The sequence below is a fragment of the Symphalangus syndactylus genome, chromosome 15 (genome assembly GCF_028878055.3).
Source record: "Symphalangus syndactylus isolate Jambi chromosome 15, NHGRI_mSymSyn1-v2.1_pri, whole genome shotgun sequence".
In the NCBI taxonomy this organism is placed as follows: domain Eukaryota; kingdom Metazoa; phylum Chordata; class Mammalia; order Primates; family Hylobatidae; genus Symphalangus; species Symphalangus syndactylus.
Window position 1 is genome coordinate 61,058,503 of NC_072437.2, and position 18,092 is coordinate 61,076,594.

The following is an 18,092-nucleotide window of genomic DNA, read 5'->3' on the forward strand; positions in this document are numbered from 1 at the left end:
TTCACTCAAAGAATATTTAGCTTGGATGAGATGTCTCTCACACATATATTCTGGACACCCATTTTTGTCCCTGTATTGAAGACCTTTTAAAAGCTCTGATCAGTTCACAGGAAATTCCCTTAACTGCCCCCCTGTTACAGGTAGTTAAGCCTGAGCAGGGCAGGAGAGGGCTCCCTCGCCTCCACCAGGAATGTTGAGTGACGATGGTTTGGCAGTTATCACATTGCCTATCTGAACGTGATAAATTGGCAGCCAGTGCCAGGGAGAGGCCATTTCCTGGTGGTCTACACCTGTCGCACCGAAGTGTTGACTGAATGCAGATGTGAGAAAAAGCAACTTCCTGGGCATGCGCATTATGAGACAAAATGGTGGAGCATGACTTTCCGGTGGCACTCCGTCAGAAAAGGGAAGAAAGCTTCAGATGGCTGTGCATACAACTTCCTAAACACACTAGGAGTGTTCACTTCCCAAAGGTAAGGAGGACACTGTGCATGCGGGCAGCCCACCCTAAGGGAAGAATCACGGGAAAGGGATGCAAGACACCAGAAGTGGGCCAGGCTTTAAAGTCCTAGGATCAAAGTTAAATGCCACACTTGTCTTTCAAGTTGCTTGCTTGGGTCTCTTCCAAGTGTACTTTCCTTTCTTTCCTATTCTAAAGCCTTTTAAAATAAACTTCCACTCCTGCTCTGAACCTTGCCTTGGTCTGTTTTTCTGCCTTATGCCCCTCAGTGGAATTCTTTTCTTCTGAGGAAGCAAGAACTGAGGTTGCTGTAAAGCCGTACAGATTCGCCACCGGTAACTCAGATACATTCCACTGGTAACACCCCGGCCCACCCCAACATAAAGGTGGATCCAACAGCCATTTTGTGCATAATCCCACTCTTCTATCAGCCCCACTTGTCCCAAGATAAACCAAGCGGAATTCTTTCCTGGTCATCTGAAATTTAACAAAGAGAATGAGTCAATCTCTCCAGGTGGCTAGGTCTTTAGCTTGTGTGATTTGGTTATCCCTGCTCCTGGCACTGTCTTGTTTTGCTGCAACCCAGACAACTCAGCTCTTTTGTTAGTTTCCAGTAAAATATCTATCATCCCCGGTATCTTATAATTTTAATAGTCTTTACTATCAATGGAATGGAGGGGGAAGAGTTCATTCAGTCCCTCCCCTCTCCCTCTCCTTCCTAACTCTGTCTCTCTCCTGGGCCACACTAATTCTCCTCCTTGTTTTGTGCATAGCAATTTACAGTAATCATCTTTTCAGACATGAGCATGCCCTGAGGGCTCACCCACTAAGCCAATCAGCTAATCAAAGAGCTTATTGAAGCATTACTTTCAAGAGTAGATATTCCTCCTTAGGGGAATTCTGGTCAATATAATTGTCTTCTCTGGACTGGTCTGTACTTAAAAGCTGTGACCAGTTTTACAACAGCACTTGGACTGGGGAGCAAATAAGACAGTTTTGGGGAAAAGAAAAGGAGAAGCAGAGAAGAGAGTCAGAAAGAACATTTCCTAGGGAGACAACGACTCTCCAATTCCCAGTCCCTGTCCTCCCAAAAGTCAGGCTGCATTCCTCCTCTTGTGTTCTGTGAGACACCCCAATAATTCCCTTTTTAACCTGGATTAGCTAGGCTATCTACTTGTCACACCAAAACTATAACTAATCATATATTCCCCCTATCAAAAAAGTATTACTTGGCCAGGGGTGGTGGCTCATGTCTGTAATCCTAACACTTTGGGGGTTGAGGCAGAAGGATCTCTTGAGGCCAGGAGTTCACGGCCAGCCTGGGCAACATACTGCAACACCATCTTTATAAAAAATTAAAAACAAATTAGCTAAGGGTGGTGGCACATGCCTGTAGTCTCAGCTACTCGGAAGATTGAGGCAGGGGGATGGCTTGAGCCCAGGAGTTTGAGGCTACGGTGAGCTATGATCATGCCTTGGTACTCCGGTGTGGGAGACAGAGTGAGACCCAGTCTCTTAAAAAAAAAGTATTGCTTTTTATTATGATATCATTGCCAGTTATCATCTTCTCTGTGCTTTCCACTTGAAAGCTTCTTAAGGGCAAGGACTGCACTTGTCTTGCTCACTATTTCATTCTCAGTAATTAGCATGTTCTCCAGACACTTAATAAATATATTTTGAAAAACTGTAGAGTTATTGACTGCCAACTGTGTACCAAGCACTATTTTATGCACTGTGATTAAGAAGATGAATGATATAATCCTTTACCTCCTATTGCTTTGAGCCTAGATTACTCCCAAATCTATCTTGTTCATCTTTAATTTTTCCTTGTGTTAGTTAAAACTCTTTCATGGGGCAGCGTTGGCTCAAGTGGCCAAATGTTATAAAGGGCAGAGATAAAACTGGACCTAGGGGACAGCTGGAACCAGGGTCATATGTGGTCAGGACTCTTTCCCCTCTTGTCTCCATCCACAGGTTGACTTCACCATCTCAGACTCATTTCCCCCTGAGTATGGAGTGTGGGACACTCAGCAACAGCAGTTTTCAAGCTTACGTTATTCCAGTTTTATCACTTTCCATGGTTCCAACTTGAAAAATTGGGAGAAGTCCTCCAGTCAGCTCAGCTTGTGTGAAGTGTTCTTCTTTGGGCCAATTACTGTGGAGGGAAGGCACTAGGATGATTTTAATTTAGGTTTCCCTTTCTACATCAATCACCACCGCGGAATCTGTAGGAGGATGGCAGCTTCCAATCTCAGCCGTATGAATGGGGCATGGCCAGAAGGGGAGTGGATTCTCTTCTATGCAGATAAAATAATAGATGTGTGTCCACTCCATTTCATTATTCTCATATATCCATAAACTCTTTCCCTGACTTTAAGTAACAAATGTTTATAAAATGCTCATTGAGCACAAAGCATTGTTCTAGGCTCTTAGATTAAGCTTTTAGATTTTGTATATCAAAATTAATTTTTAAAAGAAAAACATTTTTTCTCAATTCCTATAATAATAGCCTAATCTGTTCTGTGTTTCTTTTCCAGAGTTACAGCATAGTGAAACTTCAAGAACTAGTGTTTTTTGGACCATCCCAGTGCACATGAATCAGGTGATTTTATCTTTTATTCCTCTCCTTGCTATCCCTAATCTGTCAGGCAGTCCTAAATCTATACCATCAGGCTTGTTTGTTCTACTTCTCTATCCTTTTATCATGGTTCCATTAACTCACATCCAAGGATGTCAAGAGAATAAATAGCCCAATAAAACAAAAGAATATACTTCCAGATTTAAAAAGAAAGAAACATACAAGAAATACATAAATCATACTATATGACAATAGCCCAGAAGATTGCATGGAGGATCTTTGTGTTTCCTGTAGAAGAAAAGAAAAATGGAATTTCCATCTCTTGCATCAGCACTTGACAGCTGGAGTTATTGTTTACCAGGCACCAAGAAAGGAGGGATATGCATCAGAAATCATTTTGCCTGAAATAAGCACAACTTCATGGAGGACGATGACACATTTTCTCTGGTGATCTTATAATTGGGGATGCTGTAAACATGAGTCTAATCTGCATTTTGTCTAAGAAATTCTTCATCATGAACATCTTCTAATAAAACATGGTTCCTTACAACATGAGTTTGCATGACAACTTACCACTTCATGTCACACTTATATCATGCAGACTCATGTCTCAATGAACGCTTTCCAGATAAACAGAAGGCACTTGTCCAAGAGTAATAAACACCTGCCATACAGGTTGCTAAGAGCTCAAATAAAGATAAATTTGTTGGCTTGACCCAAACGTTCTCTGGATCTCAAATTAATCTAATGTTATCGGACATTTGGCACTTTCTCTATCTCAACCAAAAAGACCAGTCTTTGATCATGGTCTCATCACTCTTTTTCAAGAAGTAATTGTTATTTTTCTTCCTGGTGTTCACATGCTGCTTCAGTAGGGTACATCGTGATCTCCAAACATAGAGCCCAAACTTGAACAGAATATAATTCCCAGTCAAATAGAATGTTTGCTTCTTGGAATTAATGTTAATGTAAGGCTAAGTCCAATATCAAAGGAGAATTTATTTTTTTAGATTCTCTACATGACTTGATTTAGAAATTATATTAATATTTTAAAATATTTAGAAATTATATTAATATTTTAAAATGCACTTTAAAGATTTCTTAATTTAGGCTTATAGTTTTACAGTTGAGGAAACTTAGACATAAGAAAGCCTTTCCCCAAGGTCACACAGATCTTAGTGACAGAGTGCTAACTTACACTGGAACATAACTTTGTTTTACTTTAATCATGAAGAAATTGAAACTAACTTCAAAATATTTTCTATATATCTTAATATGTTTAGCTATGACAAACAAAGAATTTTTTCATGTCAATGAAAACTGTCTTGGCAAGTATCCAGCAAGCTTACCTACCAGCTTTTATAGATTTAAAAGTTAGTAATTACCTTACCTTTCTAGGAAATAAAGATTCGGTACAGAAAACTCAGAGGGAAAAGTCAATGCAGAGGGAGAGAAACAACTGAGAAGGTCACCAGCTGTGGATGCAGAAAACACCGGCACCAATCTCCCCCATTAGATAAGAACAGACTTACACTATTAATATTATTATTACTATTACTAGTTTTATTGCATTTAATCTAACCTCTGATGTCCTCCCAGAGCAAGCTCTAAAACATGGTTTACAGCACTTAGGAAACTTTTTTTTTTTCTGAGCAAACCCTTTCTGCTGTTGTCTGGAAGCCTGGAATTTGCAAACAGCAGCTTTCTGACAGCTGAAACTGTAAAGAAAGTTTTTCCTCTTCATTCCCACTGGAACCTGAACTGATCTGAAACAGGTGAGATGGGCTTACAGTAGAACAGAAGAGACCACTGGAATTGCACTGCATCTGCCTCAAACCCAGGAGTCCAAAGGGCTTTGGGATTGCTGTGTGCTTCCTGCAAACCCTCCCAGGAGTGCAAGCTTCCTTTGTTTACCATTTCAGCCAGCTCGTTATCTCTCTGTTTTCTAGCTCTGCCAACACCCTCCACAGGATTACCACACAATCTTACTGATTTTCCCAAATATCTGCCCATTTCATTTACTCAGAAGTGACAGCTCTCTAGCTGACTACATCTGCACTTCAGTTGTAGTCAAATGCTCTTAAATGACTATTTTTTTTTAAACTTTCTCCTCTTAAACCAGTTTATTTAACCATGCATTTATTTTACATCACGGTGAAATTTAAACAAAAGGAAATGCATTATTCTATATTCTGCAGGAGGCAGATTACAGAAATCATAAGTCCAGTGACAATGAAAAACAATCAATTCCAGTCTCATGCACATCATGGATGAATTCCCCAGACATAATGCTGAGCAAGAAGAGGGAGATGCAGAAGAGTACGTATTGAGTAATTCCATATTTGTGAAACTCAAAAGCAGCAAACCTAATCTGTGGAGATATAGGTTAGATACTGGTTGCCTTCAGCAGTGGTATCAACTGCACGTGGGCATGAGCAGGCTGCTGGTGACACCAAAAGATCTCTCTTGACCTGAATAGTGGCAAAATGAATTTATAGTTATATGAATATTCACCTAGTTGTAAACTTTAGATTTTTGTACTTTACCATATATAAATGTATATATTGTCATGCTTTAATTTAATTTAATTTAATTTTTTGAGACGGAGTCTTGCTCTGTCGCCCAGGCTGGAGTGCAGTGGCACGATCTTGGCTCACTGCAACCTCCGCCTCCCAGGTTCAAGCAATTCTCTTGCCTCAGCCTCCCGAGTAGCTGGACTACAAGCGCCCACCACCACACCCAGGTAATTTTTGTGCTTTTTAGTAGAGACGGGGTTTCGCCATGTTGGCCAGGCTGGTCTTGAACTCCTGGCCTCAGGTGATCTGCCCACCTCGGCTTCCCAAAATGCTAGGATTACAGGTGTGAGCAACCGTGCCTGGCCAATAGTCATGCTTTAATTTTAAAAATTATAAAAACATGTTATATCACTACTTAAAAGTATAATCTTTTTTTTTTTTTTTTTTTTTTTTTAAGATCCAGTGTTGTGCTCCAGTCATTGATTCACATAAGAAGCATTCCTTGGGGTTACCACCCCTATCATCACAAATTTCCTTCTAAGGGTTCACAAGTCTATAGTCCTACTGTTTGTTGATGGAGGGGCTCACCTCTCTCCACCAGCCTGGTTGCTCCTCCAGGGGGAAAATCCTGCCAAGCTGCTCTTCAGGGAAGGTAGACTCCTCACACTTCTTCACTGGAGTCAGCTCGATCTTCCAATGTGGCTGTGATCTCTTGGTGTTTTCTCCTGGTTGGAATCGTCGTCCAGATATCCAGGGTACCCACACATCTTTCACCCACAAGCATAATTTCTGAAAGCACTCCAAAATCATCTTTAAAATATTTTAAAACATTTTAAATATAACAGCATCATAATGGCAAAGAATACTATGGTACATTCACAATCATCACAAAAATAATATTTAAAATACAGGAGAGGGATCACAACAATTATAGCAAGCTAACAGGTCGTTTATTTTCCTGGGTTCATGTTCTTTATCAGTCCTTGTCTATAGGTATAAATAATTTAAAATATATAATATAAAACATTTTTACTTAACAATTGATCAAACATTTTTTGAAAAATTAGTTGAATTGATAAAGTGTTAAGTATCCTCATTTTGTACAATACTTGAGGTTTTCAGTTTTTTAGTATTGTAAAGAATAAACCTTCAGGCATATAACTTTCTTCACAGTTTCAGCACTGAGCGTGGTTTAAATTCCCAAGGGCAGGATTACTGGATGGAAAGACTTGTACAGCTCACGGAAAGTATAGTCAAATTTGCGTCAGAAAAGAATTGTACTGATTTCTAAAAGCTTTAGAAAAGAATTGTACTGATTTCTAAGCAGCTAGTAATATGTAATTGTGCCAGTTTCATCAGTCTTGACAACATTGAATGATACAATTTATTTAAAGAACAGATTTATTGAGATATTGTTCATGTATCACCCATATCCATTAGGAGCCACTCCCCATTTTCCTTTCCTCCCAGATCTTGGCAACCTCTATTTACTTTCTGTTTCCATGGATCTGCCTATTCACAGAAATGAAATCATGTAATATGTGGCCTTTTATGACTGCCTTCTTTCACTGAGCCTAATATATTTTAAGTTCATCCATGTTGTAGCATGAGTTAATACTTCATTAATTTCCATGGCCAAATAATACTGCATTGTATGGAGATACATTTGATTCATTGATTCATCAGTTGATGGACATTTGAGATGCTTCCACTTTTGGCTATTATCTGCTATGAACATTTGTGTACAGTTTTTGTATGGACATGTCTCAAATTATTTTGGATATATAACCAGGAGTGGAATTTCTGGGTTATAGTAACTCAGGTGACTGTAACTATTTCTGGGTTAACTATAACTAACTCTTTCTGGGTTAACTGCATGAGAAATTGCTGAACTGTTTTCCAAAACAGTTTCACTTTTTACATTACTACCAGCAATGTATGAGAGCTCCAATTTCTCCATATCCTTGTCGATATTTGTCTGTCCTTTTTGGTTATAACCATCCTGATACATGTGAAGTAGTATTTGAGTTGATTATAGTTTAATTTACATTTCCCTAATGATTCATGATGTTGAGCATTTTTCCATGTGTTTGTTGGCCATTTGTATATCTTTCTTGGCAAAATGTCTATCCAAATTCTTGTCCATCTTTAACCGAGTTATTTGTATTTTTATTGCTAAGTTGTAGGAGTTCTTTACATATTCTATATACAAGTCCTTTGTCAGGAACTTGATGTATGATTTGCAAGTATTTTCTCCCATTTCTGGCATTGTCTTCTCACTTACTTAATGATATCTTTTGAAGCACAAAGTTTTAAATCTTGATGAAGTTCAATTTATTTAATTTTTTCTTTTTGTCATTTTTACTTTTGATGTCATACCTAAGAAACCATTTTCTACTCCTAGGTCACAAAGATTTATGCCTATGTTTTCTTCTAATATTCTTATAATTTTAACTGTTACACTTAGATCTATGAACCATTTTGAGTTAATTTTTGTGTGAGGTAGAGTCCAACTTTACTTTTTTTCATGTAGCTATCCAGCACCATTTGTTGAAAAGACTATTCTTCATTTAACTGCTTTGGGATTCTTGTCAAAAATCAGTTGCTGTAAGTATAGGATTTATTTCTGGATTCTCAATTTAATTCCTTTGATCTATATTTCTATCCTTATGCAATCTATCACATTGTCTTTATTACTGTATCTTTGTAGTAAACCTTGAAATCAAAAGGTGTGTGTCCTCCAAATTGGTTCTTTTTCAAGAATGTTTTGGCTATTCTGGGTTCTTTGAATTTCCATAGGAATATTACAATCAACTTGTCAGTTTTTGCCCCTAAAAAGGCAGCTTGAGGTTTTGATAGGCATTGTGTTGCATCTGCAGATTAATGTGAAGTGTATTGTCATCTTAATAATACTAAGTATTCTGATCCAGAAGCTTGGGTTGTCTTTTCATTTATTAAGATCTTCTTTAATTTTTTTCAATGATGTTTTCTGGTTTTCAGTGTACAAGTCTTGCACGTATTTTATTAAATTTATTCCTATGCATTTTATTTTTTTGATGCTTTCATAAATGTAATTGTTTTAATTTCATGTATAAATTTCTCACTTATAGTCTGTATAAATACAATTGATGTTTGTATGTTGCTCTTATAGCCAGCAACCTTGCTAAACTCATTTATTAGTTATCGTAGTTTTTTGTGTCTTTCTTTAGATTTATGTCATCTGCAGTAGAGAGAGTTTCTTTTTTATTTCCAATCTGAATGTCTTTTATTTGATTTTCTTGCCTACTGGCTCTAACTAGTACCACTAGTACAATATCAAATCGAGCTGATGAGAGCAGATATTCTTGGTGTTAGGAAGAAGTCATTCTGTCTTTCACCATTAGTTTTGATGTTAGCTATAGGTTTTTGTAGATGGCCTTTATTAGGTTGAGATAATTCCCTTTTACTTTTAGTTCACTTTTTTTTTTCACGAAAGGATGTTGTATTTTCTTAAGCTTTTCTATATTTTTGAGAGACTTGTGGGGATTTTTTTCCCCTTCATTCTGTGTGTGTGTGTGTGTGTGTGTGTGTGTGTTTTCAAGATGAAGTCTGGCTCTGTCGCCTAGGCTGAAGTGCAGTGGTGTGATCTCGGCTTACTGCAACCTCCATCTCCCGGGTTCAAGCAGTTCTTCTGCCTCAGCCTCCCAAGCAGCTGGGACTACAGGTACGCACCACCATGCCCAGCAAATTGTTTTATATTTTTAGTGGAGACAGGGTTTCACCATGTTGGCCAGGCTGGTCTGAAACTCCTAACCCCAAGTGATCCACCTGCCTTAGCCTCCCAAAGTGCTGAGATGAGCTACCACGCCCAACATGAGCTACAGGCATGAGCTACCACGCCCGACCCCCTTCATTCTGTTAATGTGGTCTATTACATTGGTTACCTGGGCTAAAGCCTGTTTGGTCATGATGTATAACCTGTTGTTGTTTTTTGTTTTGGTTGTTGTTTTTAGAGACAAGGTCTCTTTCTGTCACCCAGGCTAGAGTGTTGTGACACAATCATAGCTCACTACAGCCTCTACTCCTGGGCTCAGGTGATCCTCCTGTTTCAGCCTCCCAAGTAGCTAGTACTATAGGCACATGCCACTGCATCTGGCTAATTTTTTTTATTTTTAGTAGAGACAAGGTCTTGCTATGCTGCCCGGGCTGGTCTGCAACTCCTAGGCTTAAGCAATCCTCCTGCCTTAGCCTCCCAAAGTGCTAAGATTACAGGCATGAGCCACCACACCCAGCATGTAATCTTTTTTATCTGTTACTAGATTTGGTTTGCTAGTATTTTGTTGAGGATTTTTGCATCTGTATTCAGAAGAGACATTGATCTGTAGTTTTCTTATGATGTTTTTGTCTGATTTTGGTATTAGGATAATACTGGCCTCATAAAATGAGTTGGGAAGTATTTCCCCCTCTTCTATTTTTTTGGAGGAGTTTGTGAAGGATTGTTAATTATTCTTAATCATTTGGTGGAATTCACCAGAATATCATTTCTCTTACACATTAAAGTGGTGTAGGATATTAACACAATTATTTTAGCTTGTTTTTCTTTGATAACTAGCAAGGTTAAGCATTTTCCCATATGTTTGCTTGCAAATTATCTTCACTGGTATGTATTGTTTATTCATGTCCTTTGCTCATTTTCATATTGGGGTCTCAGTGTTTTTCTTATCAATTTTAATGAGCTCTTTAGAATAGTAACCCTCAGACCATTATGGTCTAATCTAATAATTTTTTACTGTCCAGAAGTATTAATGTACCATAGGCATACAGAGGACAAGTCATGTTTTAAAGATACTTCTGTTTATAATTTTCTTGACCAGGTGCAGTGGCTCACACCTGTAATCCCAGCACTTTGGGAGGCTGAGGCAGGTGGATCACTTGACGTCAGGAGTTCAAGACCAGCCTGGTCAACATGGTGAAACCTCGTCTTTACTAAAAATACAAAATAATTAGCAGGGTGTTGTAGCGCACACCTGTAATCCCAGCTACTTGGGAGACTGAGATGGGAGAATTGTTTGAACCTGGTGTGGAAGAGGGGGTAGAGGTTGCAGTGAGCTGAGATCATGCCTCTGCACTCCAGCTTGGGCAACAAAGTGAGACACTGTCTCAAAAAAAAAAATTGTTTTTCTCACAACTTTTATCCTGTTGGCATATAAAATTATTCCATATTTGGAGAGGGAAAAACAGGAGATCACAAATCTAATTAAAATACATTTATGTCTCTTGATGCCCAGACCAATTTTTAAAATTTATTTTATTGAATATTTTATCATTGTTACTACATCAAACTAGGTATATATGTCAGGCATACTCGAATCCATCACGTTTTATTCTTCCTGTGACTTCTTGCTGCGGGTTCCAGTCAGTGAGTTTGACTTACTGTGTGTCATGCCTGAACACTTAGTTCAGTTTGACTTACTGTGTATCATGCCTGAACACTTAGTTCAACATCTAATTCAACTTCCTCTTTTTCATTTCAGGAATATAACACAACAGGAATCAAAAATTTAACAAAGACATATATTCAAAAATTAATTTTGTCCACTATGCTAATAAAGAGCCAATTGTATAAAAAACGCTTGATGACCCCACTCTAGAGTCAAGCATCTGTTTAAGAAGACCAGTTGGTATAAGCCCACAGGCCTATCACACAGGCCTACCCCACAGGCCTATCACACAGGCCTACCCCACAGGCCTATCATAGTGCCTGTACCTCCCCCGTTAAAAATGTATCATTTGTGATTAGATCTGGAAAAGTCCTATTCCAAATATATTTTGTGTGGGTTATCGTGTGTGTGAGGGTGAATGTGGATATGTGATTTGAAATGCAAGAAAAGTAAATAAAACACAGAGATGCACAATGTTGTATTTTTGCTAGCACAGATTAGGAATCAAATTACTCTTAAAGTCTGTCTCAAGAAAGTAATTTAAACTGGCTGGTAAACAAGAGTTTTGTTGGCTCTTTGCACTGTCACCAGAAACAAAAACTGCCATTTGGGTTAGGAGATTTTTATCTCCTACTACGTTGTCACATTGGATGGGTACTGCACACAGTTGTACAACTTCTTCCCATTCCAGAACTGTAGAGATAACGTCCCTGCAGACTATCTGGAGAGCAGAGAGAAAAGTTTACTTTGTTTTCGTCATTCTTAGGGTTTCCCTTCTTCTATTTTAGTCCTTTCCTCCTGATCATAAATTGACACCGATCCTACACTTTAAAAATCGTCCCCACAAAATATGTTTCCATATGTATAACTTAACGAAGTATAGCTATCACTAGAAGCTTGCTAGACAGTATATTGAATACAATTCTCTTTCCCCCCAAGTTATCATTTTCATTTCGCTGTTTGAACTAGACAGACCTGCAGGCGCTATCATTTATATCTACATAATCCTAGTACAAGTCACCTAACCTCTCTGGGTCTCAGTTTTCCCATTCTTAGTGGGCTAATTCTTCCCTTTTGAGGTTGTTGAGAGGGTCTGTCAAACTTCTTTTTTTTAAGTAAACTTTAATGTCGAAAATGCAAACTTGGGGAAGGCAGAAAGATCACACACAAGGCCGTCACTTCACACTTGGAAGGTCGCACAGCGGCCGGGCAGAGGCGCTCCTCACTTCCCAGACGGGGCCGCAGCCAGCAGAGACGCCCCTCGCATCCCAGACGATGCAGGGGCCTGGCAGAGGCGCTCCTCACTTGCCAGACAGGGCGGCGGCCAGGCAGAGGCGCTCCTCACATCCCAGATGGTGGAGGGGCTGAGCAGAGGCCCTCATCACTTCCCAGACAGTAGGCGGCCGGGCAGAGGCTCTCCTCACATCCCAGAGAGGCTGGCGGCCAGGCAGAGGCGCTTTTCACATCCCAGACGGGGCGGCGGCTGGGCAGAGGCGCTCCTCACTTCCCAGACAGTGGGCAGCTGGGCAGAGGTGCTCCTCACTTCCCAGTCAGGGGTCTGCCAAACTTTTGCTCTCATGAAGCTCCAGTTGTAAGGCCACTTACTCATAGTTAGATGAATATAACATGCCTATTCTCTTCCATCACAGCTGGATCCATGTTGACAGAATCGCTGGAAGATTGAGGAGTGGGAAGAAGTTTAAAACTGTTTCTGTATCCTCTCATTGTTATATCTTCCATGGATATTCCATCCCTTATTATATCCTAAGTCTTGACATAAATACTTAAGATATCTGCTTCCTTTTTGTTGTTGTGGTTGTTTGAGATGGGGTCTCACTCTTTTGCCCAGGCTGAAGTACAGTGGTGCAATCTCAGCTCATTGCAGCCTCAACCTCCTGATCTCAAGTGTTCTCCCACCTTAGCCTCCCAAGTAGCTGGGACTACAGATGGATGCCACAATGCCCAGCTAATTTTTGTATATTTTATAGAGACGGGATTTTGCCACGTTGCCCAGGCTGGTCTCGAACTTCTGGACTCAAGAGAGTCACCCGCCTTGGCCTTCCAAAGTGCTGGGATTACAAGTGTGAGCCACCATGTCCAGCCTTCTGCTTCCTTTTGAAGCAAGATTTTTAAGCTACCCCTTGAAAACTTTTCTCCAACCTTATCACTATTTATGTTTGACCTATTGCTAATGGAAATATTTTATCCGATGTCCAGGAAAAATGTACACTTTACTCACCTTACTCACATAATAACTCAAATTATGAACATATCTACGGTCCTGACTAAGTGTATCGACACTAGAAATAATTGCAACTAGGTAATTGCAACTTGAAATAGATAAGCATTACTGTTCACAGAAGCCCAGAGAGCAGAGGCCAAGAGTTAGGTTCTCATACAAACTAAAGGCTTCTAAAAGCTTAACACAGGAAAGTGTTGATCAACTCTTTGCATCCAATGACATGGGTAAGTTTTATTCATCTAGGAAGTGAACACTGATGCTGTGAAAGAAGAAATTCCCTCCCTATAGACAACTTTCTCATCACCACTAAGCGATTTGATAAGAGTCAATGCTGTGTGTTCACATTATCTCTTTCTACAACCGTAAGCCCTTCTCAGCATATCATCAAGAGCAGGAAAATGAAAACCTGAAAACAACTTGAAGAAAACGGAAGCACCTCATTTCTCATTATGGAGTTTAATTAACTGAAAAGTTTTCCCTGAGTTTGGTACAAACTCATTTGGCAGCAAAACCTGAGCTGATATAAGGCTGTTTAAAGACTATTTATCTGACTTAGTATGAATATTCATTCCTTTCTCCGCAGAAGTAACAATGTGGTGATTACAGGGCACAGACCTGTTGGTGATGTTATATAATATATATCAGTACATTACAGAAGGTATATGCATTCGATTACCTTTCTGAAAGCCAAGAATTCTGAATTCTAAAATATTTCTAGCCTTAAAGGTTTTTAGGAAGAAAGGATGAATTTATACTAGTTTTTCCTATTCAGGTTATAGGGAATATTTCTAGACACTTTTACTTTATATAGCCTTATACTTGGCCCATATTCCTGATCCTAGCTTCTTCCTTTCTGTCTTTTTTCTTTTCTTTTCTTTTCTTTTTTTTTGAGATGGAGTTTCGCTCTTTTTGCCTAGGCTGGAATGCAATGGCACGATCCCGGCTCACCACAACCTCTGCCTCCTGGGTTCAAGCAATTCTCCTGCCTCAGCCTCCTGAGTAGCTGGAATTACAGGCATGCGCCACCACACCCAGCTAATTTTTTTTTTTTGTATTTTTAGTAGAGACAGGGTTTCTCCGTGTTGGTAAAGCTGGTCTTGAACTCCCTACCTCAGGTGATCTGCCCACCTCGGCCTTCTAAAGTGCTGGGATTACAGGCGGGAGCCACCGTGCCTGGCCGATCCTAGTTTCTTAATTTGTATCCTTAATGTATCTCATCTTAATCAGAGTACTAGGTAACTAATAATAGCTAACCATTTAAAATGATAATATGCATATTATCATATATGTATATTCATGTGTATACAAACACACACATAGCTGCTACAGCAAATACCTTGAATTTAGTAAACACAATTGATAATGGATACTTTCACTCAACTCTCAACAACAACGCTTTCTCAACAACAAAGCTTTCATCAAGAGCCCAGGCTGCCAGCAGGTAGGAAAGTGAACCACTGAAATACCGTTTGGTTTTAAAGAGGCTATCTCTAGGCAGAGAACTCACGGATCATTCTTCCAATTGCTGAAAGTTTTAGAGGAGCCTAATATTCATACTGAAAATTAAGTTATCAAAATATTGTTTAAGAGCTTTTATGTGGCATCTATATCTATGCGGATCTATGCGGAGCACTGTAAGCATTTCTTGATTGTGTTGCAGGAGTATCTTAGGTTTCTATTATGGTTTTTCAAAGAGCTGCAGTATATAGTCTCTATATTTGATTTTACATAATGGGATGATAATAGTCACGTCAAGTGTTGTTTTGAGAATTAAATAACACATTAAATGTCAAGCCCACTGCATTCTGTTTGGTATCACTGTGCATTATTATCCCCAGTTTTCAGGTGGGGCCCAGAAATTGTAGGTAGCTTGCCCAAGGTTACATGACTAGTAAGTTGGAAAACTGACACTTGATCTCATTTTGCTGTCAACAGTTGTTGTTCAGTGTTATTTACATACTATTTCACTATCTAAAATAAATGATGGTACCTTTTACCATAGCTTTTTGTAAGATGGAAATAACTCTGCTGTTTTTACTGATTATTCAAATAGTACATGCTTAGTGTAAGGACAATAGCACAGATCTAAAATTGAATCAATATAAAAAAAAGTACACAGAGAAATCTCTTATTCAATCACCTAGAGAGAGCCATGTCTGAATAGGAATATAAACTTTAAGACATTTTTCTAGCTGGGCATGGTGGCCTGCACCTGTAGTTCCAGCTACTTGGGACACTGAGGCAGGAAGATCACTTGAGCTCAGGAATTCAAGGCCAGCCTGAACAACGTAGTGAGACCTTACCTATAAACAAATAAATAAATAAGGCACTTTTCTATGCATAAACACATGTAAATACAATATAGCAATTTGAATATAATACTTTGTTTTATAATGTGGTTCTTTCATATAATAATATATTGTAGACATCTTTCCCTATCAATACATATATATGTTGTTTATGCATTTCAAAGTAGTTACTAAGATGAACAAAAATGTACCTTTCTAAAATGCTACTTAATTTATTCTTAAGATCCACAACTAGTAGAAAAGTCAATCTGGCCAATTCATGGTCAACTCAGTCACTCCTTTGTTTTCTTGGTTACTCTAGTTTGACCTAATCTCATCACTTAAGGGTTTTTTTCTGTCTCACTTCTCTGTCCCTTCACCTAGGATGATTTTTCAGTAATCAGACAAGAGCTAAAAATAACCTGGACAGCAAAGAGGCTAAAGTCCTTTGGACAATGGCCTCTACACTTGCTATATCTGCGAAGAGGCTAGAATCATTCCTTGACATCTGCCTGTCTGTCAGATTCTTCATTCTTCATCCTCCTTATTTCAAATACAAGGCCTCTTCAAGTCTGCCCAATCAGTCCGTCTGTGCCTTCTCATCCAACACTAAACTGAAGTTGCCCTTGGGACCATTTGCTGACACATTTAACACAGTCATTGCTTTTCTACTGTTAGGGGTACCATGTGGTGGTATGCAGAATAATGATTCCCAAAAATGTTCAAAATCTCATTCGCAGAACCTGTGAATGTACTATCTTACATGATAAAAGAGACTTTGCAGATGTGATTAAATTAAAGATCTTGATATGGGGAGATTACACTGGATTATCCTGGTGGGCCACATGTAATCACAAGAGCCCTTATAAGAGGGAAACAGGACAGTCAGAAGCAGAAAAGGAAGTGTAATGATGGAGGAAGAGATAGAAAGATTCGAAGGTGCTATGCTGCTGGCTTTAGAGATGGAGGAAGGACTAAGGAGCCAAGAATAGAGGCAGCCTCTAGAAGCCAGAAAAGTCAAAGAACAGATCCTCCCTTTAAGCTTTCAGAAGGAATGCAGCTCTCTCACCTGTCTTGATGCTTAGCCCACTGAGACTGATTTTGGACTTCTGACCTCTAGAAGTGTGAGATAACAAATGTATGTTGTTTTAAATCACCAAGTTTGTGGCAGTTTGTTAAAGCAGCCATAGGAAACTAATATATTAATACATACTGAACAGGAAATTTCTTTAAAAGTCCTGCAGTGTTCCTGGGCTATACCTAGAAAAGTAAAACACAGGTGCCTTTTCCATGAATGCTCCCCACCCAAACTCATTGGATTTCTGTTGCTCCTACTCATCCCACCTTCAAAGCTTGGCCAAAAGGGCGGCAGAGAACTGTATTTCTTCTCAGAGACCACCACCCACAGTCAACTCCATTACTCTAATCTCTGTGAAAAATAAACCTGTTTCTCTGTCCACTAAGGGGAAAAAACTGGCCAGACATTATGCTTCCAAATCTACCATTCATTTTTAACATCTCAGGACTTTGGCTTTTAACATGCAAAGACAAACTTTTCAAACTAAACATCTTTCTCTTAAAAGGTTCAGCTCTGGCCAGGCGTGGTGGCTCACGCCTTTAATCCCAGCACTTTGGGAGCCTGAGGTGCACGGATCACCTGGGGTTGGGAGTTCAAAACCAGCCTGGCCAACATGGTGAAACCCCGTCCCTACTAAAAATACAAAAATTAGCTGGGTGTAATGGTGCATGCCTGTAATCCCAGATACTTGGGAGGCTGAGGCAGAGAATTGCTTGAACCCAGGAGGCGGGGGTTGCAGTGAGCTGAGATCAGGCCATTGTACTCCAGCCTGGGCAACAGAGCAAGACTCTGTCTCAAAAAAAAAAAAAAAAAGTTCAGCTCTTACAAACCTAAAGCTTATTAAGTTTAAAATTTTATTCCCAAGCACATATTTTCTCAGTTATATTTGTCCTCTTCTTGGGTCAAGAATGCATTAATTTAACAATAGGTGGGGAGAGAATGTGGTTTTATATTACTGCAGTTTAACTCTGTTCGTATGGAACTCCAACAACACTTTTAATAACTGTGGAATATTCTATTATATGGCTACTCTACTATTTACCTAATTCCTTTTTGATGAACGTTTCTATTATTGCCAAGCTTTTACCAATACAGATAATGAAGAACAGAATATTCCTGTATATACATTTTGGTCAAGTATATAATCACTTTTTTAAGGGGAAAGCCCTAGGAACAGATTTTTTAGGTTAAAGTGTATAGACTATGTAGACATATTTTATTTGTAATCTTACAGCCAAACTGCTTTTCTTTTTTTCTTTTTTTTTAAATTGGTAAATAATAATTGTACATATTTTGGGGTACATATATTTCAATGCATGTATACAATGTATACTGATCAACTGAGGATAAATATCTTTCTGACCACAATGAAATAAAACTAGAAATCAATAAAAGAGGAACCTCGGAAACTACAAATGCAGACATACCTCTTTTTATTGTGCTTCACTTTATTGCACTTCATAGGTACTGCATGTTTTCCATATTGAAGGTTTGTGGCGACTCTGTGTCA

At 39.0% G+C, this 18,092-nt stretch overlaps 1 long non-coding RNA gene across 2 annotated transcripts; it reads left to right on the plus strand.

The window, feature by feature from the left end:
- The first annotated feature begins 381 nt into the window (after positions 1–381).
- On the plus strand, positions 382–12,667 carry LOC134732611 (uncharacterized). 2 transcript variants are annotated; one of them, XR_010115935.1, is made up of 4 exons: positions 382–473; positions 2,998–3,062; positions 5,237–5,357; positions 12,624–12,667. It is a non-coding gene; the product is annotated as an uncharacterized lncRNA (long non-coding RNA). The 2 variants fall into 2 exon arrangements; XR_010115934.1 differs by lacking the exon at positions 12,624–12,667 and adding an exon at positions 6,012–6,100.
- Positions 12,668–18,092: the final 5,425 nt, after the last annotated feature.